This window comes from Triturus cristatus, chromosome 3_1 (genome assembly GCF_964204655.1).
Source record: "Triturus cristatus chromosome 3_1, aTriCri1.1, whole genome shotgun sequence".
In the NCBI taxonomy this organism is placed as follows: Eukaryota; Metazoa; Chordata; class Amphibia; order Caudata; family Salamandridae; genus Triturus; species Triturus cristatus.
Window position 1 is genome coordinate 838,086,760 of NC_140583.1, and position 27,807 is coordinate 838,114,566.

The window sequence follows — 27,807 nt, forward strand, 5'->3', positions numbered from 1 at the left end:
CTAATAACAAAAGGATAAAGGAGAAGTTATTAACAAAAGAATATAATTTAGACAAAACTATACAGATGGGAAAGGCAATGGAGCATACCAATATCTGGAAAAAAGAGATGGATGGGTCAGTTAACAATTTGAAACAAGAGAAGGTAGAACTTATTGAAGGCTCTTCTTTTCAATGTTCTAAGCAACATGAGAGATGGGAAGGATTTTAATGAAAATTCGGGTGACATGGATGAATATGTTTTAGATTTAAATTACAAAAATGATTTGGATGATGAAGATGGGAGTGAATCTTCAAATAAAAGAAGTGAAAATAAGGTGATTGACCCATTTGGGAAAAAGTTATTTTATCCAAAGGATGTGAGACATCCAAGAGGGTCTGAATGGTGGCTGATGAACCACATTGCGGATTATATACAATATTGGTTAAGAAGACCATTAGAAAGGAGTGAAAGGAATATTATGAGAGCAGAATGTTCTCAGCCAGTGATTGGCAATAAAGATTTGTTAACACCGAATTTAGACCCGGAAATTATTACATATATGTTCAAAATAAGGAGAGACCCTAGAAAGGGCCTTGAAAAGGCATTGAAACAGTGCAAGGATATACTGTTGGATACTTTAGGGCCTCTCGCTAGGATGTTTGATTTGGTGGAGGAAGCATATCTGAAAGGAACAGATTTGGATATAGTTTTATTGAGAGGATGGTGCCAAAGGGCGACTTGTTTCTGATTGAAGAGAGGAAGAAAGCTGTTTTGTTCAGAATTAATCCTAAATTGGGTGATTTTGCAAAAAAAGATACTTGCGAAAAACCAAATGGATTACTTTTTGGTGATGGTGCTGTGAAGGAATTGGAAAAATATGTAAATACTTTCACTTCTCTGGACAGGGTCCAGACAAATAAGAGAAAAGTATTTAATGGTGGTGCTTCTGGAAGTTTTTATGGCAGGGCAGGAAGGAGAGGGCAACCTTCCGGCCGAAGTTATTATAGGTCCCAATACAATTATTCAAGAGGATTTGCAAGAGGTTCGCAGAATCAGTACAATTTTTACCCTCAAAGAGGAAGAGGGGTTCGTACAAGAGGTCCTAGAGGAAGAGGTCAGTCCTCAAGTCAAGGAGCAGGTAAGTTTGAATACGAAGATTTGTTCTGGTTTTATCCAGGAAAAAGTGGGAGGAAGATTGAAAAATTATGTAGGAAAATGGAAGGAGATAACAAAAGACCCTTGGGTATTGAGAACAGTGTCAGGTTTCGAGACAGAGATTACAGAGATTCCTTTTCAGTCAAAAGAGCCAAGAGAATTTTTTTTCAACGAGAATCAGGAGAAAATAGTTTTGGAAGAAATAGAAAGCATGTTAAAGAAAGGAGCAATTGTCAAAATTGGGGAAGACAAATAAGGTTTTGTGAGTGGTTTACAGGCATTTCAAGATGGAGGGAATCTATCTTTTAAGGGACTTATTACAGGATATGGATTGGATGGCGAAACTAGATCTCAATGATGCGTATTTTACAATTCCAATGGATATCAAGAGTCAGAAGTACCTCCAATTCAGGTGGAAAGGTCATATTTACCAATTTGTATGTTTATCTTTCGGTCTCTCATCCGCACCTTGGTGTTTTACGAAAGTGATGAGAGCAGTGATTGGTTTTTTGAGAGAAAGAGGAGTTCGGTTGATTGTCTATTTGGACGATCTTTTGATTATGAATCAGGATGTGAGGGAATTGGGAAGTCAATTGAAAATGGTGATGGATCTCTTGCAATCCCTGGGTTTCATAATAAATGTGGAGAAATCAGTGATGAATCCTTCACAGTCGTTAGAATTTCTGGAATTTGTTGTGGATACAGTAAAATATTTTTTATCGTTACCAGAGAAGAAGATAAAGAAAATTCACAAAGAGGTGAAGAATTTATTGAGGAAAGAAATGGTGAGTTTGAGAGATATTGCAAGGGTCATTGGTCTTTTATCTTCGTCAATTCAGGCTGTGTTTCCAGGCCCTTTACATTACAGGGCTTTGCAACGCCTGAAGACATCAGGTCTGGCTGTTGGTTTATGGTACGGAGATCATATAAAAATGACAGAGGGTGCGAGGATAGAGTTGAATTGGTGGCTGGAGAATTTGACTGCATGGAATGGTCGAGCGATCTTTGGTATGAGGCCAGACTTTGTATTGGAAACAGATGCGAGCTTCCTGCATGAATCAAGTTACAGGTGGTGTATGGAATTCAATGGAGAAGAGGGAACATATAAATTATTTAGAATTGAAGGCAGGGCATTTTGCTTTGCAAAGTTTCAAGTCTTTGTTCCTTGGCAATTCCGTACTTTTGAAGATGGACAATATTACTGCAGTAACTTATATAAACAAGCTAGGCGGGAGCAGATCAAGAAAGTTGACGGAGATTGCACAAGAATTTTGGGATTTTTGTTTGGAACACAAAATAAACCTAGAGGCACAGTATCTTCCAGGTCAGGAAAATTTTGTGGCGGATTGGTATTCGAGGAATCTAATAGACTTCAGCGACTGGATGTTGGACAGGGAGATGTTTCAGAAAATTCTGAATCTTTTTGGCCCTCTGGAGTTAGATCTGTTTGCCTCAAGACTAACTTTTCAGTTGGTGGAGTATTTCAGTTGGAGGCCGGATCCGGGGGCACTTGCTGTGGATGCATTCAAACAGTGTTGAAAGGGGAAAAGGAGTTATGCATTTCCTCCTTTTTTGATGATTCTAAGGGTTTTGTTGGAAGTAAGGAGACAGGTTGTTCAGATTGTTTTAGTGACTCCTTTTTGGACAACTCAGGTTTGGTTTCCTACAGTTCTGAAGATGGCAGTGGAAGAACCTTTTTTGATTCAAGCATACAGTGGGATGTTAATAGGTCAAGGAGGAGAAGACCATCCTTTGGTACAAGAGGGTTCGCTCAACCTTCTAGTTTGGAAGATATCAGGGGAACTGAAGGATTCTTAGATCTTTCGGGATCAGCTTCAGATTTGCTCAGAGAATCTTGGGCACCAGGCACGAGGAAGAGACATAAGGGAGTGTGGTCGGTTTGGTCATGTTGGTGCTTGGAAAGGGATATGGATCCCTTGGAGGCTGATGAGATGAAGGTTGCTAATTTATTTGCAGAATTATTTGAGAAGGGTCTATCTTACAGGACTATTAATTGTCATCGTTCGGCGGTTGCAGCTGAACATGTTTTGATACAGGGTTCTTCGACTGGTAGGAGTCCTGTGGTTTGCAGGATTATGAAAGGGATTAGGTTAAGAAGACCTCTGAAATCTAAATATGGTTCAGTTTGGGATGTGAATTTGATTTTCAAAGCTTGGCCAGGAAATAGATATTTGGGATTGAGAGAATTGTCATGGAAATTAGCATGTTTGTTGTGTTTGGTTTCTGTTAAAAGAGTTTAGGATGTTAAGGCTTTGGATGTGAGTTGTAGGTTTTATCAAACTCAGGGAGTCTTGTTTGAAATTTGGAGGAGAAATAAGACTATGTCTAGTTCTGTATTTTACCCTATGTGGGATGAGTTTCCGAAGATTTGTATTGTAAGATGTCTTAACGAGTATGAGAGTAGGGTTGCAGAATTTAGAGCAGATGGGGTAGATCAGTTGTTGATATCTTATGTGAGGCCTTTTAAAGCAGTTTCTACGGCTACTATTGCCAGGTGGGTTAGAGCAGTCATGAAGGAGGCTGGTGTCAATTTGAGTTGTTTTTCAGCACTTTCTGTTAGGGGTGCAATGGCAAGTAAGGTTTTTGTGAGTGATGGAAATTTGAATGACATTTTGAAGGCTGCTGATTGATCTAACACAGACGTTTTTAGGAGATAATATTTTAAACCTATTGAGCATGTTGCAAAAAAGTTTTGGATAACCTTTGAACATGCATAATGATAGCCTCCTGTCTTGCCATAAAATGTCGATTCTCATAGACTAATTGCATAGAGAATCGCGATTTTATTAAAGACAAGGAGGCTATCATTATCCCTCCCTCCCTCCCTAAGTTGAGGATTTGGAGGTTAATTTTGATTGTGTTTTGACGCGTTTTAAAGCTTGATTTCAGTTTAGAGTATAGTTTAAGATTTTAAATTGTTCATATTATTTCTTTGCCGATAACTGAACTTATTAGTGGATTTTATGTTTGGATTGGAGTTTTTAAATTTTAGTTTTGTAGAATAAGAAGAATTTACTTATGATCTACAGAAGAAGAAACAAATAAGGAAGAAGATGGTGGTCGTCAGGATCTTATGGGACTTGAGTGTTCAATTCGAGTATTTGACATTATGTTCTGTTCTAAATTCCTTAAAGCGCTGCAGAGGTGGCGAATAAAAGTTATGATGTATAATGATAGCCTCCTTGTCTTTAATAAAATCGCGATTCTCTATGCAATTAATCTATGAGAATCGACATTCTCTTGCAATGTGGCTCAGGCCCTTTCATATACGACATTATCGTTAAAGTCTATCTGAACAATTTCTGATGTGTCAAAAATTGGGCAAACTTTTGAGTTCTTTTATACCTTCAGTACAAGGCTGTGCTTTAACATGGCTAATTTCTTTTTTTGATGTAAAAACGTCCCTCCAATAGCTTCTTAGTAAGTCTTGAAGGCTTCCTCCCAATCATCCCTTGGCGTAGCTGGGTCACCTGGACTTTGTAAAAATACAGGTGGAGCTACTATTGCTTCCATTTTCACCAACATACAATAGTTCAACAAAATAATTAAGTGAAATACATAAAGTAGACCCCATAGTCTTTTGGTATGTTGTAGATAGAAATAATACATTAACCAAACAAATGTAGTCACCATTGTGACTTTGTGTCATGAAGTGCTGTTAACAATAAATAAAAAAATAAAAGCTGTCACTGTTGTCCTTTGAATGGAAAGTTATAGTTTTTTTGTTTTGTAAGTATACTTTGAGCATACAAATCTTATGTAGAGAATTGTTGCCGCTTGTCCAAATCAATGTTCAGCTTGTGCTTGAATTCGTGCCTAGAAATCCTCTTTTGGTATTTATGCCTTATGGTGCCTTACTGAAGTCCTTTGTTAGTTTTCTCTTTCTTTTTTTTATAGGTTACGACAATAAGAAACATTGTTCTGCACCAGGAAAGCACAAAGCTGTGGGCAGAGTGCATGCAGTGCTCAGAATAATGGTGAGTGTGGTTGACAAGGCATTAGATAATGCAGGCCACAGCAGGAGCTTCAACAAACATGGTCTGAAGGTGATGGCATGTGATGAGAGCTGACAGCCTTCAACAATAAGATTCCAAAGTAAACAAATGCATCAGAAATGTTTGCTGATAAGGCCTCCGGCAGTATTTATGCAGCTGTTATGATTACGCGTACTTTTTCTTTGACATAAATCACATTTTTATTGTCTGTATTCCTTGTATAAAACTCCTTAAGCACTAATGAAGTTCAGCAAATTGTTGTAAAAGCAATGGTTATCAGGGTCCTTAACTGATGAGCACTGAACCCCATTGTTAGTGAAGAAGCTAAGATGCTCCTTTTCTTTTGAGTATTTTTTATTTGATAGGTAAGATGCAATCAAGAAGACACCAACCAAGTCCCAGCCACCTCAGCCCTGCTCCAACCTCCATCCAGTTCATATCCAAACATTCTAGAATTCTTTTCCCACATTACATCGATACATAAGGATTATACATTAGAATACAACGGTGAGCAGGAATTCTATTCACCTATTTGATTCATTGTTTCTTGGTCTAACAGAATGAGATAACTTAAGTATTTTATTATTATATAAAACTTTTTATTGGTTTTCATACAATACAATCAAGCCTGCTGTCAAAACACGTCAGAGATTTAGTACATGCAAGTGTCCAACCGTTCCAGAGTCAAGATAGCTCCATTATACCGCTCCACCCCGGTGTTCTGCTGATAGTCTTTTCCAGCCCCAAATCTCCGGAAGCTCAAATAGTCGTATGCCTCTCTTTATGGACCACAGCCTCCACTCACAAGGTTCTAGTTGGATATCTCTGGCCCGCGCCAAGTCACTCCAAATCTTTTCATGTATCTGAGTGCAGTCCCTATCTTGGAAAATGGGTTGTTTCCAGACTGAGACAGAAGTCCAGCCCATGCTTCCACCCTTCCAGTTGGTGACCGTCAGATTTGTCCAGTGTCTGGTGATGTCTCTCTTAGCGACCTAAAACACTAAGAACCCTGAGGTCTAAACTAACCACGAAAAGAAAAGGTGACGTGTGAATGACAAACAAAGCCCAATTGACTAAGTAAAAGGGCAATCCCTTTTAAGGACGTAATCCCTCACTCACCCTGGGTGACATGCTTCATCATATGGGATTCTCCTCCCAGAGAAATATCCTAGTTTCTCTGGGGGCTACAACCCCCTCTCTGAGAGGGAGGAGCTCAGGGATGTTTTGGTGATACACTAGAGGATGGACTAAATCCACATATGATGAGCTAATTGGTATGAGTGAGGGGTGCAGTGCTAGCAAACTGATTATACAGTGGGAAAAGTGTATTAAAACTAGTCACGGGACAGCAAAGGGATTGTGAAAAAATGAGCTAGAAAAGTTCTCTTCACACAGCCGTGCCGAAGCTAGATTAAAATGGTGAACACCACTAGTCAACGATGTAGACTATGGTGATAAACAACAACGAATGGTCAAAAAGCGACCACCAGGTTCAACCACTGCAAGACCCTTATATCTGTTCCCGTTTATAGAGTCTGAGATGTGAAGAAGGACCAGTTTGGGATTCCTCTGAAGCCTCTATCAGAAGGCCCCCTCAAGGGCCAATAGCCCTCCCTCCCAGAAGGGCACCAGAATGGTAGAGTCCCATACAATGTGTAAGCAGTCCCTGGTGGGTGGGGAGCACCGCAAGTACATTTGTGATTGTGCTGCCCCCATTTGTCCCAACTGATTCCTAAAATAAAAGGATTACTGTAAGTACTTGAGTTGAATGGCCCAGAATTAAGAGTCTATTACGGTTGTATGAGGGAAGCCACCACCCCTCTCCAGTCATCGCCATCAAGTGTGTCCCAAGTCCTACAACCATGCTGCCCGCAAGTGGTGAATGTGTCTGGGGTGTTAACCACCAGGGTCTTGTACGTGTGACAAGTGGTGGTGTTTGAGGTGTGTGGCCAGGAGTTTGGTCTTTAACAGGTTGTGCTCTGGAATGTCTTCTAGATGTAGGCTGTAACTACATGCCTGACCTGTAAGTAACGTTAGAAGTGGGTGTGGTGGAGAGCAAAGTCGGTTCAGCTAATGAGTTCACAGCAGAGTGGCGGAACAGGTCCCCCAACCTGGAGATACCAATGAGGTCCCACCGCCAACATCCCAATTTTGTGGAAACTTGACATAGTCATATGCCGTATCATAGGGAGGTTTCCTGGGTCAGTTGACGAGACCAGTTTAGGGTTATGAGAGCATCATTGCAGATACTGGACACTAGTTGTGTCGCCGGGTGGGAAGAACTACGGGATTTACCCTCCATACGGGATATGTGAAAGCTGCGTTCTCACCACTGCCCAACCCTCTGAGATGTAGGCCGGGTCACTAAACCCATCAATCCACCAGTAATTTAGTACTGCCAATTGCCTGACCCAAGTCAAGTTAAGTCAAAATCAACTTTATTCGGCTGATTAAAGCCATAAAAGTACGCCGCAAAACATTCTATAAGACAGCATGAGAACCTTTACAAAATTCATGTCCCAATAATCTTTAAACCATTAAAAATGTAGGAAACAAAACATTCAGATTAAAACAAACATCATCATAAAATTCATAGAGGAATATACATAGATAGAAGGTCAGCCCATTATGACACAATTCATCCTAGTGATAAAAATAACAACATTACATGGTAAAATAGCCCTACATTCACTTTCCATATTGGCGGTGAATGAAAAAGATGGAATCATGTTAATAATAAAACAACATACTGAGAGCAAGTATATAGCCTCGTTAAAATTATATTGCATTATTTGGGAAGTAAACATATTTACGCTGCAACAATATCCACAAAGGCTAACTCGGAGACAGCCAATTCCTATGTCTAATAGCCCCAATTAAAAAACTTACCACCCCGGCGCAAACTATATGTGAGGCTAGCATTTGTAAATAAATCAGGGCCGGCCTTACTTGGACAAAATTTCAGCCTCTGAGCAGGGGGAGGATGAACGTCCTGCGCAGGGAGTCATAATAAGCACAGAAAAACATTATATAGAGAGTGTCTTGCTCAGAGAAGTTGTCACAAGGACAAGGGTTTGATGGATCAGGTTTAAAATAGCCTTTAGGAAAGGACAATAACCAGGGAACCATATTCAATCGAAATCTCATCAAAACAAAGCGATGGTAAGCTTTGTCTACATGTAATAAATATGGTTGCATCTGCTGGCCCAGGCTCAGTTTGACAAACCTTCTCACCAAGGGTTTGATTAATTCTTTCTCCTCCCTTAGGCCTTCTCGTCTGTCTAAAAACTGCCGTTTAAAAGCTCTAATGGCGGACTTGCCCAAAGGAGTGGGAGTCAAAAATAGACCAGGGCAGCCAAGATTCTCAGTCTGATCCTTAATATATTTCAACCAGGGAATGTTTAAAGCCTTCTCTAGGGCTACACAATCTATAATAATGAGTTGATTTAGATTTGGGGTTGGTTGAGCCCAAATTCTCAACCAACGTAGGAGCAGCGCAGCCACATCAGGTCTGAAATATAACCCACTGCCAATTCCTCATGTAAATAAAAAATTGGGGCAGATACAGGGACCGAGAGAAGTTTGCGCATAAATTTATTCTTGGCTCCTTGGATTTGTTTCACGTCTTTACAAACCCAAATGTCGCTGCCATAAGTGGCCATAGGAATACACTCTGCGTTATAGACCTTCAAAAGCACAGGGAGTGGCTTCGACCCTATTCTTTTTGCAAAATCCAATGTAGCCCCCGCTGCTCTAGCTAAGACGTTCTTTTTGTGTGCACGTTGGGCATTTCATGAGCGTTGGTCATCAAAAAGTACCCCTAGGTATGGGAAGGTGGACACTTTTTGTTAACTTGGCCCCCTTACAGTAGAATGTGGCCTTTGCCGCCCTCCTAGAGCCTATGGTCATGGCATACGATTTTTTAAAATTGGTTGTTAAATCCAGAGTGTCCATAAAGTCTATAAAACAATTTAAAAGTAGTTGCAACCCCCTAGCTGTTCTAGACACTAAAACCGCATCATCGGCATACAGAAGTGCGGGAATCATTTTAGTACCAGCTCTTGGTATATCTTTACAACAGGATGTTAAAGAATCCCCAAATTTATTGATGTAGAGGGTGAACAGCAGAGGAGCCAATATGCATCCCTGCCGAACCCCTCTTTTTACTGCCCAGGAGTCAGTCAGGCTCCCATCTTCGTTAAAACGTACCGCAGCCGTTGTGTTATCGTGGACTGTTGCCAGGAAGGAGATCAAGTCTACATCTAGCCCCATATCACGAAGGATCAGCCACAGCTTAGACCTATTAACAAGGTCAAAAGCTAAGGTTAAGTCCATGAAAGCCAGATGTAGGTCCCATCTCTTGGTGACAGTATGCTTCCCTATCACCAAGTGAAGGTTAAGGCATTGATCTAGGGTCCCTTTCCCCTGCCTAAAACCGTATTGGAGGTCAGAGACGATGTTCGCATGATCAAGCCAGGCTGTTAGGGGCTCCAAGACTACTTTTCCCATCATTTTGGCCGCAGAATTAAGGCGCAAGATGGGCCTGTAATATGCCGGATCATCCCTTGCGCCCTTTTTAAAAATTGCCCATGATAAGGGAAAACCAGACTCACAAGCTGCATTAAAAACGTGCGGTAAGATCTTAGCCAAGAATTTTGGGTCTGCCTTATAAAGGTCAGCCAGTACTCCATCGGGGCCGGGTGCCTTTCCCCCTGAAGTTGAGATGATGGCTTTATGGACCTCGTCCATATTAAAAATAAGAGGGGAACCTACTAATCCGGGAGAGGTTTGTCCCACGGTGTCCCCTGGGTTAATATCACTATAAATTTTGACGAAGTGCTGGACCCATTTCTCTGCGGGAACTAAACAGTCTCTGCTGGAATTTGGTGTCTCGTCAAAGAGAGGACTGTTATCAACAGACCAAAATTTAGAGCTGTTCGCCAGCACACTGGCTTGGCTAAGCTCCTCCTAGGTCATCTCCCTTAACTGTTTTTTCCTACTCTGAACTGCAAGTTTGTAGACCTTCCTGCTGTTCTTGACTAATAATACCTCCCTCGGTTTTTGCATGAGAGCCTGCATGAGCTCCTTATGGGTAGCCGTGCATGTATCATCAAACCACCTTTTTAGTTTTGGACGCCTTACTCTAGTCGTAGCAGATAGATTAGAGGCAACATGTCTAGCAATTAATTCAAAGGCATCCAGAATGGATCTGGCATGAGATTCCTGATCTAGACACACCTTAAACTCCGAGGCACAAATAGTATACAGGTTATCAATAAAACTTTCGGAGGTGATCCTTTCCCACCTCACTCTGCGTGCTTTGGTCTTTAAGACTAATGTTTATATTGGTAACTTGACTTCGTGATCCTTCCTTTGAGGACACCTTGAAGGCGAAGATCCAATGTCAAAGGAGTATGGTAACTAAAGCAGTTCTGGGTGACACTTAGGGGCCGATTCTGATCCGGGTCGGAAGGGCACCAAACGCGATCCGGCCAGAAAAACTAGGAGCCGTACGCTTGTTTTCCGCCCGACTCGTACAGCTGTAAGAGCGAGCCAGTACGATGCGAGCTACATGAAATTCACTGACCGAGTCGTTTCCGGGTCCGAACCGCTCTGTACGTCTCGGCATACAATGGATGTGATTCACGACCGAGCCAGTACGATGCACGCATCGCACAGCCTGTGCAAGCCAGAGTGTCTGGCTCGCAAAAGCTCCCGGAGCGGACTTCGGGGGTCCACGTCGGACCCCCCGACACCCGCAGCCGTACGACTCGCACACAGGGGGAGACACATGGGTCTCCACCACACAGGCATGTATGGCGCGGATGGAACCGATGCGTACCCACTGTAGGGGGCGCACTTGTTCGAGACGTACCCATTCAGTCAATGGGAGCGCATGTACGCATTGTACAACTGGCTCCCATTGACTTCTATGGTAGTCCGACCTAACCGAGTCCGACAGCATACGTGCGCATCGTACTCGCTCGGTCGGACTGTAGGGGTCCGGCTCGGTCGGAAAACACTCCGGATCTGACTTGGTCGGAGTGCTTTCTGACTCGGATCAGAATCGGCCCCTTAGAGTTCCTACAGTTGATATCAATGGAGAGGATACCAGAATATGGTCAATTATACTTTGACAACCATGACCAACATAGGTAGATACAGATGCGGACCTATCTGATTGTTGTAAGCAATTCAGGTTGTGAGCTGATAGGAGACCTTCTAAGAAGGTACCAGACGGAGTGTGGTCAAAGTGATTTTGCCCCTGCAGGCCGCCTTCCTCCTCCAGCATTGCTAAACAATTAATGGGGCAAATGTGAGTATTAAAATCTCTCACAATTAGTATCTCATAATAAGCTTCTGTCCTTTCACCATAACTTGCCAAGAAGCCCTCTAGTGCCGTTAGATGCTCGATCTCATGAGCTCTGATGAAAGAATTATAAAAGTTGACCACTAGCAGAGTTGGTAAATTCTTACCTGACATTTCTACAACCAGCACATGGGGTGAACAGGAGTCAATCAACTTGGTGTTATAAGAAAGTTTGAGACTAAACATTAAAATAAGACCCCCCCTTGCACATGAAGTTGAAGTTGAAAAGTTTTATAAAGCGCTCTACTACCAAGCGGTTTCTTGGCGCTGAACAGAGACTATCCCAAGGAACGCAGGGAAGAAACTACAATGAATAGGCCATGGAGAAGAGGTGGGTTTTAAGAGCTTTGCAAAAGTCTATGTAGATGGAAATGGATCTGATGGCGAGAGGAAGTGCGTTCCAGAAGAGGGGAGCGAGGGTAGAAAATCTCGAGCCACCAAGTTTTTTCCTTCGGTAGCGAGGGAAGCTAAGAAGGAACTGGGTAGAGGAGCGAAGGTTTCTGCCAGGGACGTAAGCACTGATCTTTGATCTGATAAAGTCTGGAGCCGTGCCGGCCAGTGACATAAAGATCAGGCATCCCATCTTGAATAAGGATCGTTCCAGGATGGGAAGCCAGTGTAGGGTCTTTAGGAGGGGGGTAATATGATGGAGTTTCGGAAACCTGTAGATAAGACGAGCTGCATGGTTTTGGATGAGCTGCATACGGCGGCGTTCGTACGCGGGAATACCGACATACATGACGTTGCCATAGTCCAGGCGGGATAGAATCATGGCCAGGATGATGAGTTTGAGGGCTTCCACAGAGAAGTAACGGGAGATTTTACGAATGATTCTAAGGGACAGGAAGCAGGATGAGACCACCGAGCTGATCTGGGCGCGCATAGAAAGGTCTTGGCAGATTTTAATACCCAAGGTTTTCACAGACACAGAGGGAAGAGGAGGGGAACCGAGGGTAGGGGGCCAAAAGGCGGGGGTCCAGGGGTTAGAAGGACCACTGATAAGAACCAACTCCGTCTTGTCGGGATTTAATTTAAGTTGGTTTAGGTTCATCCAATTATAGATGAATGTCAGAGTGGAGCGGAACTTGAGAATAGAATCAGGAGTAGGGGAGAGGTTGAAAATAAGCTGAAGGTCATCGGCATAGTTAAACACCGTGACCTCTATTTCCTGCAAAGCGGCAATCAGAGGGTGTATATAAAGATTGAAAAGGAGAGGGGAGAGGGACGAGCCCTGGGGCACCCCGCAAGAGACTGGACAGATGGGGGCGGAAAAGCCCTCCAGTCTAACGGCCTGGGTGCGGTCCATCAGGAAGGAGGTGAGCCAGGCCAGAGCCGGACCCCGAACGCCGGCGCCCCCGACACGGTCTAAAAGAGTAGAGTGGTCGACCGTGTCGAAGGCGGCGGACAGGTCAAGGAGGACCAGGGCCTGTGGAGAATTAATGTCAGCGCTCCTCCTGAGCTCATCCACCACGGAGAGAACGGACTCCGTGGAGTGAGCAGGGCGAAAACCAGCCTGGTTGGCGGCGAGGAGGTGGTTATTTTCGATAAAAGTGGAGAGGCAGGAAGTGAGATAACTCTCCAGGATCTTGCTCAGGAATGGGAGTAAAGAAATAGGTCAGCGCCCACCTTTTTGAGGATGGGAATGACCGTGACGGCTTTCAAGAAGTCAGGAACAATTCACTGAGAGATAGAAGAATTAAGCAGGGTAAGGGGGGGATCCGGGCAGCTGGAAAATATCTCCCTCAGAATATGGGCAGGACAGAGGTCGGAGGGAGAGCCTGTCTTGACTTTCCTCAACAGGGTGAGGAAGGCCTCCTTGGAGATCAGAGGGAAATGGTCAAGGGTGGGGAGGGTAGGCGGTAGTAGAGGAACAGAGAAAAAAGGGGGAGGCCGCGGAATGTGGCGCATGATCTTGGCAATCTTCTCAATGAAGTAGTCATTGAGGCCATTGCAGAGGGACTGAGAGGGAGTAGGCTTAGGGGCAACTCTATCAGAGGCTGCGAGCTCGTGCACGATCGTAAAGCTCTCTTTGGGTTTATTGGCTGCTTGATGGATTTTTGGGAAAAATAGTCCGACTTGGCTGAGAGTATGGCTCTTTTATAATCCCGGAGAAGGGCCGAGTAATGAGCCTTCAAATCCGGGCAATACTTGTGTCTCCAGCGGCGTTCGGCCTGCCTAAGCGCAAGTTTCTGGGTTTTAAGATCATTGGTGAACCATCTGTTGGCGTCGTGGGAGCGACAAGTTCTAACCCGTTTCAGGGGGGCAACTTGGACACAAGTAGCGAGCAGCCAGCTATGGATGGTGATCACCTGAGAGTTAGGGGAGGTGTCAACTAAGATGGGGGAAGAAGACGCTAGGGAGCAGCAAAGGGCGGGCAAATCCACACGGTTCCAGTTTCGGGCACAGATGTTTTTAGGAAGGGAGGGGTTAGTGGCCACCCGCAAGTCAAGAAGGGAAGAAATCAAAGAATGATCTGACCAAACACAGGGAAGCACCGAGGGGGTGGAAATTGGCTGATTGGCGGACCAGACTTGGTCCAGGGTGTGACCGTGTGTGTGGGTGGGGATGGAGATGTGAGATGTGAAGTTCATACAGTGAAGGGTATTATTGAACTCTTTGGACATGGGGTCCTCGCGAGGATCACCCGGACAGAAATTAAAATCTCCTAATAGTAGTACCGCGGAATTATTGAGAAAAAGAGTGGCCAACAGTTCCTGTATGGCAGGAATAAAGTGGAGCATTGCCTGGGGAGGCCGATAGAGAAGCACACAGGTAAGAGGGGTCGCTAGATTGGTGGAGCGAACAACCAAGCAGTCAACTGCTACAATGGGAGGGTGGGGGAGAGGTTGAAACAGGAGGTTGGAGCGGGCTATCATCGCCACTCCACCGCCGGTATTCCCCTCCGGGCGGTCGGCACGAAGGACATAGTACGGGATAGGAAGGGCTGCCAACACATCTGGCAGAGAGTCAGGAGTGAACCAGGTTTCGGTCAGGAACAGAACATCGGGCTTGGTGGTTTCCAGGATATCAAAGAGCTCCACTTGATGTTTGACCGCAGAGCAGGTATTGAGGAGGTAGGCGGTGGCTGTAGGGGGAGGATTTACACGGGGTTGAGGCGGCGGATGCAGGTGTACAGAAGGCAACGCCGATGTTTGCGGTCTAAGCAGGTGGGTCGGCAAGTTAGTGTGGTCTAACTGAGAGATCCCAAGAATAATAAGGCGAGCCACCAAGGAATTGCTAATAGGCCAATCGGCACGGAAAGCAAGCAATTGTGCAGCAGAGTATATAAGAAAATTGGCATAGTGAGGGGCCCCGGCCCGTCGCGGACGGGCGCAGACGGGCTAGCCTTTGGCGCGCCCGCTGCGCGCATCCACTGCACGGCCAGGAGAGGGACATCCTCTGACGCTGATGAAGAGAGGGCGTGGCCTAGTGTGAGCAACGTCACCCAGGGCTTCCCCCGCGATGGCAGCGATCCTCCCCGTAACCCGCTACAGCGCCTAATCGGCTGTGCAGGTAGGAGCGGAGAGGGGAATTGAGGAGTGAGGGGGGTAAGTGCCCAAAAGTTAAAAACGAAATACCAATAATCAAAATAAAAAGGGAGCGCTGCTCCCGGCTTTCCACCTCAGGAGTTTAGTCAATGTCTGATTACGCGCGCTGCTAGGGCGCGGTTAAGTAAAGGCGAGAGTGGGCATGGCCTAGCATCAGCAACATCACCCAGGGATTCCCCCGCGATCGCGGCGATCCTCATCGTAACCACTACAGCGCCTAATCGGCTGTGCAGGTAGGAACGGAGAGGGGAAGTGAGGAGTGAGGGGGGTTAGTGCCCAAAAGCTAAAAACGAAATGCCAATAATCAAAAAAAAAGGTAGCGTTGCTCCCGGCTTTCCGCCTCAGGAGTTTAGTCAATGTCTGATTACGCGCGCTGCTAGGGCGCGGTTAAGTAAAGGCGAAAGTGGGTGTGGCCTAGCGTCAGCAACATCACTCAGGGCTTCCCCCACGATGGCGGCGATCCTCCCCGTAACCCGCTACAGCGCCTAATCGGCTGTGCAGGTAGGAGCGGAGAGGGGAAGTGAGGAGTGAGGGGGGTAAGTGCCCAAAAGCTAAAAACGAAATGCCAATAATCAAAATAAAAAGGTAGCGTTGCTCCCGGCTTTCCGCCTCAGGAGTTTAGTCAATGTCTGATTACGCGCGCTGCTAGGGCGCGGTTAAGTAAAGGCGAAAGTGGCCGTGGCCTAGCGTCAGCAACGTCACCCAGGGCTTCCCCCGCGATGGCGGCGATCCTCCCCGTAACCCGCTACAGCGCCTAATCGGCTGTGCAGGTAGGAGCGGAGAGGGGAAGTGAGGAGTGAGGGGGGTAAGTGCCCAAAAGCTAAAAACGAAATGCCAATAATCAAAATAAAAAGGTAGCATTGCTCCCGGCTTTCCGCCTCAGGAGTTTAGTCAATGTCTGATGTTTGACGGTGTAGCAAGTTTGCAGAATGACATAAAACTATCCAAATAAAAATGGTCAGCAGACTCCCATGTTTATTGTAGAGCGATAATGTGGTGAGTGGCAAGGAAGTGTTCCCACGAGATATCACCAATTTTTTTACCTTAGACCAGCTATGTTCCATGAAAGAACTTTCATCATAGCATCGTCAGTTGTAGTCAGAGTAGGACCGAATTTTACTAGGTTAGCCTGCAATGATTGAGTTAAAGGGCAAAATGCAGTGGGATTAGAGGGACTAACGTCAGAGACAGGCATTTCCGCATCCATTGAATGTGGGGGCAGATGCTACAGCAAAAGAAGGTAGTCAATCTTCCATATCGAGACCGGAAAGAGCCTGAAACCTATTCGAGGTGTTGGTAGGAGGCGTCATGTTAGGACAGGGCCCTTGGTTTGGCTTATAAAAATAACCAAGAGGTAGTGAGCATAAGTTAGTGCTCCTAAATGTTTTAAACTCACAAGGCCTCAGTAGGTATCTCACCAGGGCTGGCCTGTGAAAATTAATCACAATGCAGTCCCCTTCGATATTTTTTATGGAAGAACCAATTCACCCAACTCTGCATATCATGATGATATCCTTCGAGTCAGATACTTGGAACCTCTTAAACCTTGACAACCAGTCAACACATTTGTTGCGCAGTTGAGCCCATGTCTCGTGCTGGTCCTTTTTTAATGTTGGTACCCCTGCCAAGACCAGCACGTAGGGACATGCAGCAGGCGGGAGACTCAGGATGTCTTGATTAGCTGCCGGGAGATTGCTACTTATGGGGGGTAAAACTTTACTACTCGAGCTGCCAGTCAATGGGTTCTGAACTGCTCCATTAGGTCTACTGGGGCCTCTTGCATTCTCCTGTCTACGATGAGTGCGTGTGATGGCGACAGCGTGATTGGCGGTGGGTACAATGCCAATGCCATGCCTGCCTGAGTTTGAATGAGTGCAGGACAAAGTTTGGTCAAGAGACACGCGTGGCTTACTTACAGAAGTGATAACTCTAGCAGTAGTGGGTTGATTTCCAAGTGAGGCATGGGTCAATGTGCTTGCTGTACTTGTTATTACACCCTTAATGTCCCCACCTCCTCCCTTGGTAATGGTGGGCATTTGTAAATTCCCTGCTGAATGGCCGGCCCCCCCACATAATTACAGCCAGGTTATCTATACTAGCTTTAAGTAAGGCAAATGTTTCTCCAAAAGATCATTAACTTGTTTATTCACTAGGGTGGCGATAGCATCCCCGCAGCTCTCAATACAAGGTGATGCCTCAGTCTGAGTGTTGATTGAGCAATTCAGCCTTGTAGTTAATGTTGTGAATGATGCCGCTGGAGCGTCGGAAGCTTCGGGGTATCATTATCATTAATTAGAGATGGTTGTATCCAGGCAGAGAGACAGGTTTGTGCGGGGGTGGCGCGAGTAGGCTGTTTCCTTTTGGTGCTGGTGGGTTTCCCTGCCTTTCTCTTCCGTTTGACCTCAGGGATTCCAGCAAGTGTGGTAGTGTTATTAACTGAGTATTGCTCGGATTACTCAATTATGTCCGGTCCACTAACTCCTATTTGCAGTAGGGGATTTATCAGGTTCAGGCCCACAGGGTTGAGATAGAGGTAAATCTGAAGTGCAGTCTGCTAGAGCACCTCTGAGATGAGAGATAGCCACTCGCCCTTCAATATCCAGGGACAAGCGCTGTTCTATCAGTTTTATTTCGCTTGAGACAATACTAACTGCCCTCTCAAGCATGCTGTCGGTACTATCTGTTAGCATGTGTACTGGCAGTAGTGTGGTACATTTTCCCATAATGGCTGGTCGTAGTGGGCTTACGTAGGTGTCAAAGCAAGGTGAGCTCAAGGAAGTTGTGGTTAAATGATGGGGCAATCACCCGTCTTATCCTGATACTGCTTCGAAGAGGGGCAGCACAGCTTATACGGACCTCCAGGCATGTTTGCATCGCATTGCTGGCCCTTCATGCTGCTGGGGCCGCTGGGTGTTGCAGTTCGCTGCCCCCGGTTCTCCTGACGTTCTCCTGGCATTTCTCCCCCGCACTGCGGGAGTGCAGCACAGCTTATACGCGCCTCAAGGCATGTTTGCGTCACGTTGGTGGCCCTTCCTGCTGCTGGGGCTGCTGGGTGTTGCAGTTCTCTGCCTCTGGTTCTCCTGGCATTCTCCATGACCGGAACGGAGAGCCTGGAGCCAGATTCAAGAAAAAGCCCATAGTAGACGGTGCAGGTTAGGCACCATTTCCTCACCCACGGTGTTAAACAGGAAGTGCAACCAAAGCCCAATTGCACGACCCAATAGTCAGAGACCATATCCAGTGTTGCTAATTAGGTTGAAATAAAGCAGCTGGATAGTGCAATTCAGGGTCAGTAGTTCCACTGAAAATCTTGAAAAAAGTTGTGTGAAGACAATTTAAAAAGGTCTGCATTATAGTGGAGGGAGAGATTTGAAGCTGACGGAACTTGAAGCTGGCCAATCTCTTTTAGAATGACAGCTGGAGAGAGCTCAAGAAACAGAAGTCCTTTACCATCTTGCCCAGTTGTGGTTGTAAATGTTGGTCCCATGCCCTCTGGCAGTCAGTAGTCATATAAATCCGCAGGTAGAGGAACTCTTCGGGACAGAGCTCCATCTAGGTGCCCAGGATAAGTCCAGTGATTTGACACTGACCAGAAAAATGAATGATTTGTAGGCCGGTGAAGTTCCTGAAAATCGGAAGTATCTGTAGGGAATGGGGGCAGGCTATTACTGGACTCCAAGGTAGAGGAGAATGCCATCTCAGTATAGCAAAACCCTATCCTCCACTCCTGGTGGCCACTCAAACCCTTTAACCTGTGCATATCCCTTCAGTCAATTCGCAAGCACTTCTATTTCTAATGAAAACAGCAGGGGTGACAGCCGGCATCCTTGTCTTGTACCCCTCTCAATTGGGATGGGCTTTTAGATGGTGCTTCCCAGATGGACCCTCGCTGTGAGTGAGGTGAATAGCATTTTCACATAGCTAATAAACCTGGGCCCAATGTTCAGCTTGGCCAAGAAGGCGAACAGGTAGTCACAACCTGCGGAAGTCAACCATGAGCAGCATGTGGTCCCCACGCAGGTGAGGCACCAGGGCATTGCGGATTCTACACATGTTATGTCTGGTGGTTCAGTTAGACCTGAAGGTTGCACAGACAGAATATCGAGTTTAAAATGTCGACATACACAAATATTGAGTTTTAAATATCGTGATACAGAAATATCGACAATAAGAATATCATGGTCAAGAATATCCACTTGCAGGTAAGAAGTGTCGTTTTTGGAAATATCAAAGTTGTTAATATTGTTTGCAAAAATATAGTTGTTCAAAATATCGATGTTTTAATTAGTGTTATGTATTTTAGTATGTATTTTAAAAGTGTGTGATGTATTTTTTTGTATAAGAATTTGTTTTGTTCTTTAATATATGTGTTACATTTTTTGTAGTTATTAATTTTATCCTAATTAAATTTTGCGTTTTTAGGTTTTGTAGCGGGTTGTGTGTTTATAGGGGACAAGGGTGGGAAGTATTTTAATTATAATAGATTAATAATTATTTTTTATGTACTAGTATTTATTTAATTTAGATTTTAAAGTGTTAATTGTGGGAATTAATGTAACATTAATTAATTTGTTGTTAATTATTTTTAATTAATTGGCAATTATGTTAATTGTGTCATGTTTTTAGAGCAAGTTGTGGGTTTATAGGGGAATAGCGTGGGAAGTGATTTAATTATGATAAATAAATTATAATTTTTTATGTATTCGTATTTATTTAATTTAGATTTTATAGTGTTAATTGTGGGAAGTATTTTATTATTAATTATTTATTAATTGGTTGTTAATTATTATTTATTAATTAATTTGTAATAATTTTGTTAATTGTGTCATTTCTTTAAGAGTGGGTGGTGGGGAATTTTAGGAGAATAGGGTGGGAAGTAATTTATTTATAATAAATCTTTAATTGTTTGTTAAATAAAGCTAATTAATTAGTTAAAATAAAAATATGTCAATTGTGCAATTTTGATGTAGGTTGTGGGGCTTATAGTGATGAAGGGTGGGAAGTGAATTATTTTAAATTAATTAATAAGTTGTTGTTAATTGATATTAATTTTTTAATGTAAGATTAGTTATGGAAATTGTGTAATGATTTTTAGGTGTGGGCTGTGGTGTTTATTGGGGTAGAGGGTGGAAAGTAATTTATGCTTCATTAATTAATAATTAGTTGATTATTAATATTAATTTATCAATTGATAATTATTTATGTTAAGTGTTTATTGTTATTTTGTGTGTGTGTTTTGATTTTATAGGGGTAACGTTTAGGAAGTAAATTAATTTTTATTTGTTTAAAAAAAAATCATATTTGTTTAATTGATAATTAATTATGTTAATTATGGAGGTACATTTTAAAAAAAACGTAAATGTGGGTTGTGAATTGTGTGCTGTTATAGGGTAGGAAATAAAATGTATTACATTTATGTATTAACTAATGTTTTTGTTTATAAAAACCTTCTATTAAAAATAGTTTTTTGTTTTTAAATTATTTTGGAATTTTTAAAAAAAATCTTTCTAGGTATTTGTTAGATCTTTTTAACATTGTAATCTTTTTTAAAATCTTTTGTTTGTTTTTAATTTTGAACTGACTCCAGTGGAAATATAAATTTTTACCCCTCTGCTATCCAACACTTTCCCTACTGTTGCACAAACTGGAGTGGGAATAGTAATGTTTTTTATGAGATTTCATGTTAGAAGTGTATGTAAATATATATTTATTAATTTGTACATTTTTATATAGTCATGCAATTATAAATTAAATGAAAATTAATAGTTTATTAATTGTTTTAAAGGAAATATATATATATATACGTATATATGTATATATATATATATATATATATATATATATATATCCAAACAACGAGTTGCCTGTACTGAGGGAGCCCAAACAAGTATGTTGATTCAGCGAACATCTTTAATGAAGGACAGCATTAGAAACGACCTGGTACTTCGCCAAAGTTTTCAAAGAGTCCAGCCCGACGCGTTTCGTGCCTGGTAGCACTTCCTCATGGGCTCTGGGCTTACAGGTAAGAACAACGGCAGTTTCAAACAGCACATCTATAAATATCCTGACACACCGCCCCAGTGGGTGTGGCCAACCGCGTGGCCTGATGGTTGTCGTAGTGCTGCTGATTTTCCTCTAGTGAGTTGTCGTGTCTTCCTTGTGATTAAATGCAGTATTATCCAAGTGGATTGCAGACAGTGCTTCAGCCGTAACCAATGCCTGCTTACACCTCCATTAGCTGATACTTGCTCCTTAAGCTGCCGCGTCAGGTGGCACCGCAGTAGGTCAACACCAAAGTGAAGCAGGGCTCTCCTCGCGGCTCAGGCGGTGCCGCATAACATCCAAACAACGAGTTGCCTGTACTGAGGGAGCCCAAACAAGTATGTTGATTCAGCGAACATCTTTAATGAAGGACAGCATTAGAAACGACCTGGTACTTCGCCAAAGTTTTCAAAGAGTCCAGCCCGACGCGTTTCGTGCCTGGTAGCACTTCCTCATGGGCTCTGGGCTTACAGGTAAGAACAACGGCAGTTTCAAACAGCACATCTATAAATATCCTGACACACCGCCCCAGTGGGTGTGGCCAACCGCGTGGCCTGATGGTTGTCGTAGTGCTGCTGATTTTCCTCTAGTGAGTTGTCGTGTCTTCCTTGTGATTAAATGCAGTATTATCCAAGTGGATTGCAGACAGTGCTTCAGCCGTAACCAATGCCTGCTTACACCTCCATTAGCTGATACTTGCTCCTTAAGCTGCCGCGTCAGGTGGCGCCGCAGCAGGTCAACACCAAAGTGAAGCAGGGCTCTCCTCGCGGCTCAGGCGGTGCCGCATAACATCCAAACAACGAGTTGCCTGTACTGAGGGAGCCCAAACAAGTATGTTGATTCAGCGAACATCTTTAATGAAGGACAGCATTAGAAACGACCTGGTACTTCGCCAAAGTTTTCAAAGAGTCCAGCCCGACGCGTTTCGTGCCTGGTAGCACTTCCTCATGGGCTCTGGGCTTACAGGTAAGAACAACGGCAGTTTCAAACAGCACATCTATAAATATCCTGACACACCGCCCCAGTGGGTGTGGCCAACCGCGTGGCCTGATGGTTGTCGTAGTGCTGCTGATTTTCCTCTAGTGAGTTGTCGTGTCTTCCTTGTGATTAAATGCAGTATTATCCAAGTGGATTGCAGACAGTGCTTCAGCCGTAACCAATGCCTGCTTACACCTCCATTAGCTGATACTTGCTCCTTAAGCTGCCGCGTCACCTGCTGCGGCGCCACCTGACGCGGCAGCTTAAGGAGCAAGTATCAGCTAATGGAGGTGTAAGCAGGCATTGGTTACGGCTGAAGCACTGTCTGCAATCCACTTGGATAATACTGCATTTAATCACAAGGAAGACACGACAACTCACTAGAGGAAAATCAGCAGCACTATGACAACCATCAGGCCACGCGGTTGGCCACACCCACTGGGGCGGTGTGTCAGGATATTTATAGATGTGCTGTTTGAAACTGCCGTTGTTCTTACCTGTAAGCCCAGAGCCCATGAGGAAGTGCTACCAGGCACGAAACGCGTCGGGCTGGACTCTTTGAAAACTTTGGCGAAGTACCAGGTCGTTTCTAATGCTGTCCTTCATTAAAGATGTTCGCTGAATCAACATACTTGTTTGGGCTCCCTCAGTACAGGCAACTCGTTGTTTGGATGTTATGCGGCACTGCCTGAGCCGCGAGGAGAGCCCTGCTTCACTTTGGTGTTGACCTGCTGCGGCGCCACCTGACGCGGCAGCTTAAGGAGCAAGTATCAGCTAATGGAGGTGTAAGCAGGCATTGGTTATGGCTGAAGCACTGTCTGCAATCCACTTGGATAATACTGCATTTAATCACAAGGAAGACACGACAACTCACTAGAGGAAAATCAGCAGCACTACGACAACCATCAGGCCACGCGGCTGGCCACACCCACTGGGGCGGTGTGTCAGGATATTTATAGATGTGCTGTTTGAAACTGCCGTTGTTCTTACCTGTAAGCCCAGAGCCCATGAGGAAGTGCTACCAGGCACGAAACGCGTCGGGCTGGACTCTTTGAAAACTTTGGCGAAGTACCAGGTCGTTTCTAATGCTGTCCTTCATTAAAGATGTTCGCTGAATCAACATACTTGTTTGGGCTCCCTCAGTACAGGCAACTCGTTGTTTGGATGTTATGCGGCACCGCTTGAGCCGCGAGGAGAGCCCTGCTTCACTTTGGTGTTGACCTGCTGCGGCGCCACCTGACGCGGCAGCTTAAGGAGCAAGTATCAGCTAATGGAGGTGTAAGCAGGCATTGGTTACGGCTGAAGCACTGTCTGCAATCCACTTGGATAATACTGCATTTAATCACAAGGAAGACACGACAACTCACTAGAGAAAAATCAGCAGCACTACGACAACCATCAGGCCACGCGGTTGGCCACACCCACTGGGGCGGTGTGTCAGGATATTTATAGATGTGCTGTTTGAAACTGCCGTTGTTCTTACCTGTAAGCCCAGAGCCCATGAGGAAGTGCTACCAGGCACGAAACGCGTCGGGCTGGACTCTTTGAAAACTTTGGCGAAGTACCAGGTCGTTTCTAATGCTGTCCTTCATTAAAGATGTTCGCTGAATCAACATACTTGTTTGGGCTCCCTCAGTACAGGCAACTCGTTGTTTGGATATATATATATATATATATATATATATATATATATATATATATATATATATATATATATATATATATATATATATATATATATATATATATATATATATATATATTCACTCCATTCAGCTCCTCCAACAAACGTACTCGGACACTCCACGTGTGCTAAGAACCATTTAATAGCAGAAAACAACGCGTTTCAGCTTGCGCCTTGATCACGTTTCAAAGTTACAGCAAAACAGTGTTTAGTTTATAACCAGTGACTAACATAAACATAGGACTACCACTATATGGTGAGGCATTTTAGTTGCGAATTGGCATCCATTTTGGAAGTACTTGCTCCATTGATAGTGTATACAACTTACATTGAAGTTTTCATTAAATCATATGAGTACAAAAATGATAATACTTCTAATTCATGTTGCATGAAATGACATTTATAATTTATTACTCATTTATGCAATTTTTGTATTTAAGTAACAATCGATAATGTGGTAACATGTAAAACATAATATAAGCTTGATAACAATCGATGTATATCAAACAAATTGGCAATTATATTATTACGATGAAAGCAGGTTAGCCCAACGTAAAACTCATAACTGTCATATCAATACATCATGACACATGATTCAAATAATAATACCCTTGTGGGCATAATCACCCCACATTTGTTATATCGATGTGACTAATCACTATATTCCATCTCGCCCCAGTGGGCAAAAAGTCAAAAATCAGGCTGCTACTCAAATCAATTGTCCCATATGACTAAAACACTTGACTGAAAAATAAGATCAAACTATCCAATTCATTGTAGCGCCAAGATCAACCAGATGCCATTTAATTCCTAAAGAATCAAAGAAATTAAATTGATTAAAATCACAGAAAGTTAGAACACCGCAATTCTTTTTTAAATACACATTTCAATCTATCAAGTGAACGGCTAATTCTTCGCTTGAATTCAAGCCATTTGGGGTCACACAATCAAACTCAATAATGTACTTGGACTCCATTTTGCGTAAAGATAATTCACGATTTCCCCCTCTGACACCCATAACAACTGCATCAATCACCACCATTCTCCAAAGATGTTCATTTTGGAAGTGTACATCATAAAAGTGACGAGCTACTGGGTACTGTCTGTTGTTATTTCTAATAGCCCGAACATGCTCCAATACTCGCTTTTTTGCACGATGTATTGTACTGCCCACGTACCACTTATTACAAGGGCAGATCAGTACATATACACAATACATAGAATTGCACGTCAGAGGCTTACGAATCGTAAACTCCCTGTTTGTCTTGGGAATAGGCTATGTACAACAATCCATGCTTCTACGACATGCTTTACACTTTTTGCAACATCTAAACCCTCGTTTCATCTGTTTTGTGCTCGTGTCTAGTGACGTCACATGATTATAACTCAAATCATCCCTCAATGATTGACTTTTTCTAAAAGTTGGTTGGGGGTTACTTGATATGAATGGTTTAAGATGTGCATCAGTAGATAGCACGTGCCAGTGTTTGTTAAAGATCTTTCTGATCTCATGAGCCTGTCCAGAGAAAGTGGTCACAAATCTTACAGTTTCCTTATTAGTTTCGTGCCTATTCGGGTGCAGTAACACATTTCTAGTAGTAGTGTCTACCCTAATACAGGCTTGTCTGATGGGTGAAGCTTTATAGCCTCGTTCCTTGAACCGGTTACACATCACTTCCTTCTCTATCTGGTATGCTTGTTCTGTGCTACAATTCCGTTTAGCTCGCAACAGTTGGATGTGTTGCTTATCTGTTCAGTGAAAATAAGATTGCATTTATTCACATTCAGTTTGCTCACAAAGCTCTTAGCTGCTTCCACACTGCCGTTCCACACCATAAAAATATCATCAATGTACTGCAGCCACAGGACTACGTTGTTATCAAATTCCTCCATTTGCGTGGACACCTGCTCCTCCCACCAGCCCATAAAAAGGTTGGCATAACTGGGGGCGAAGCAGGTGCCCATCGCAGTGCCCTGTGACTGCCTGTATACTGAATCATTGAAGATGAAAAAATTGTTGATTAGACAAAAGTAAATCATTTTAACCAACATCCCTGAATGATGTAATATGGAGATAGATCTGGTTTTTAGGAAATGTTTTAGATAAAAATCTTTATGTAGAGGAAGCCCATGCACAACTCAACAACACAAAACATTATGAAAGACTGAAGGAGAACCCCACGACCCAAATAAAACATGAATTGGACATAAAATTGAAGGAGTGGAGAGATAAAAAACTAATAGATCAAGATGAATTTAAATATCTCACAAGTGAAAATCCTATAATGGCAACGATCTACTTCCTCCCCAAAATTCATAAAAATCCCACTAAACCACCAGGGAGACCAATTGTATCTGCTAAAGGATCGCTTCTCGAACCAATTGCAAATTTTGTGGACAAATTTCTATTCCCATATGTTAAAGGATTAACATCATATCTACGAGATACAAAAGACCTTTTAAGAATACTACAGGACACCATATGGGAACCTACTTACAAATTGATAACAATGGATGTTATCTCTTTATACACCAACATCAACAATAAAATTGGTCTAACAGCATGTAAATACTTCCACAAAGAACGGAATATCCATTTCACACATCACAATACCATGATTACAGATATGATTGAGTTATGTCTTACAAAAAACGTATTCATGTTTGGAGAAGAAATATATCAACAAAAGGATGGTACTGCAATGGGATTTTCCTTTAGTCCAAGCTACGCATGCTTAACAATGGGCTGGTGGGAACAAAAAGTGGCGTGGAAAACAGAGAATGACCAATATGTGGAGAAAATAGTATCCTGGATGAGATACATAGACAATCTATTAATAATCTGGAATGGATCAGAGGAAGATTTCGACTCATACTTCAACATTCTCAATAACACGGATACCAACTTACACTTTACGTACAACATCAGTAACAACAGAATAGTGTTCCTGGACACAGAGATTTATATCAAGGAGGAAAAAATACACACAACATTACACCGGAAAAGTACAGCAAGCAATGCAACGTTACATGCTGAGAGTTTCCACCAACCAACCCTAATAAAAAACATTCCCTACGGGGAACTGTTAAGAATACGACGCATCTGCTCAGAAGAAGATGAATGGAAAAAGCACAGTGAACAATCCATTCTGAGATTCAAAAAACGAAAATACAGTACAAGAATATTGACAGATTGTCTAAAAAGAACGGAAAAACAAAAGAGAGAGGATATCATCAAAGACAAAAATCCAAGTGACAAACAAGAAGAACATGTTATCCGGCTGATCACGACACTGTCCACACAATCTAAACAAATTGAACAAATATTACGGAAACATTGGAAGATATTGACCTTAGATCCCACGATGACCAAAATAGTGGGTAACCATCCTAAAATAACATACAGAAGAGCAAAGAATCTGAAGGACGAACTCGTCCACAGTCACTTTGAGATGAAGAAACAACAACAATCCTGGTTACAACCAAGGGGATTTTACAAATGCTCTAAATGCAAAGTTTGTCAAATCGCACGAAATACAAAAGAGATCACAATGGCTAACCAAAAAAAATGGAAAATTAACCAAATGATCAACTGCAAAAGCCAATATGTAATTTACATTATCGAATGCCCATGCAAACTGAAATACGTGGGGAATACAATCTGTGAACTCAAGAAACGCATTTGAGAACACGTAAGGGCTACAATCAATAAAGACCGCAGCTATGCTGTTGCGGAACACATGGAAAAATACCATGCAAGTGACTGGAAAAAACTAAGCTTCTATGCTGTGGAAACGGTCGGTTGCCATGTGAGAGGTGGCAACCGGGAAAGGTCTCTCCGACAGAAAGAATCGCGACACATCCTTGCTTTTAGAACACTGGTTCCGTATGGATTGAATAAAGACGAAGAGATGTACTCACATCTATGAAACAGGACAAAAAGCATATGTAACATCAAATATAATGGACCCCAGTCTTATTTACAATGTTGCCTCTCAAACATCCAGATAGGACAAAGTATATTGTAAACTAT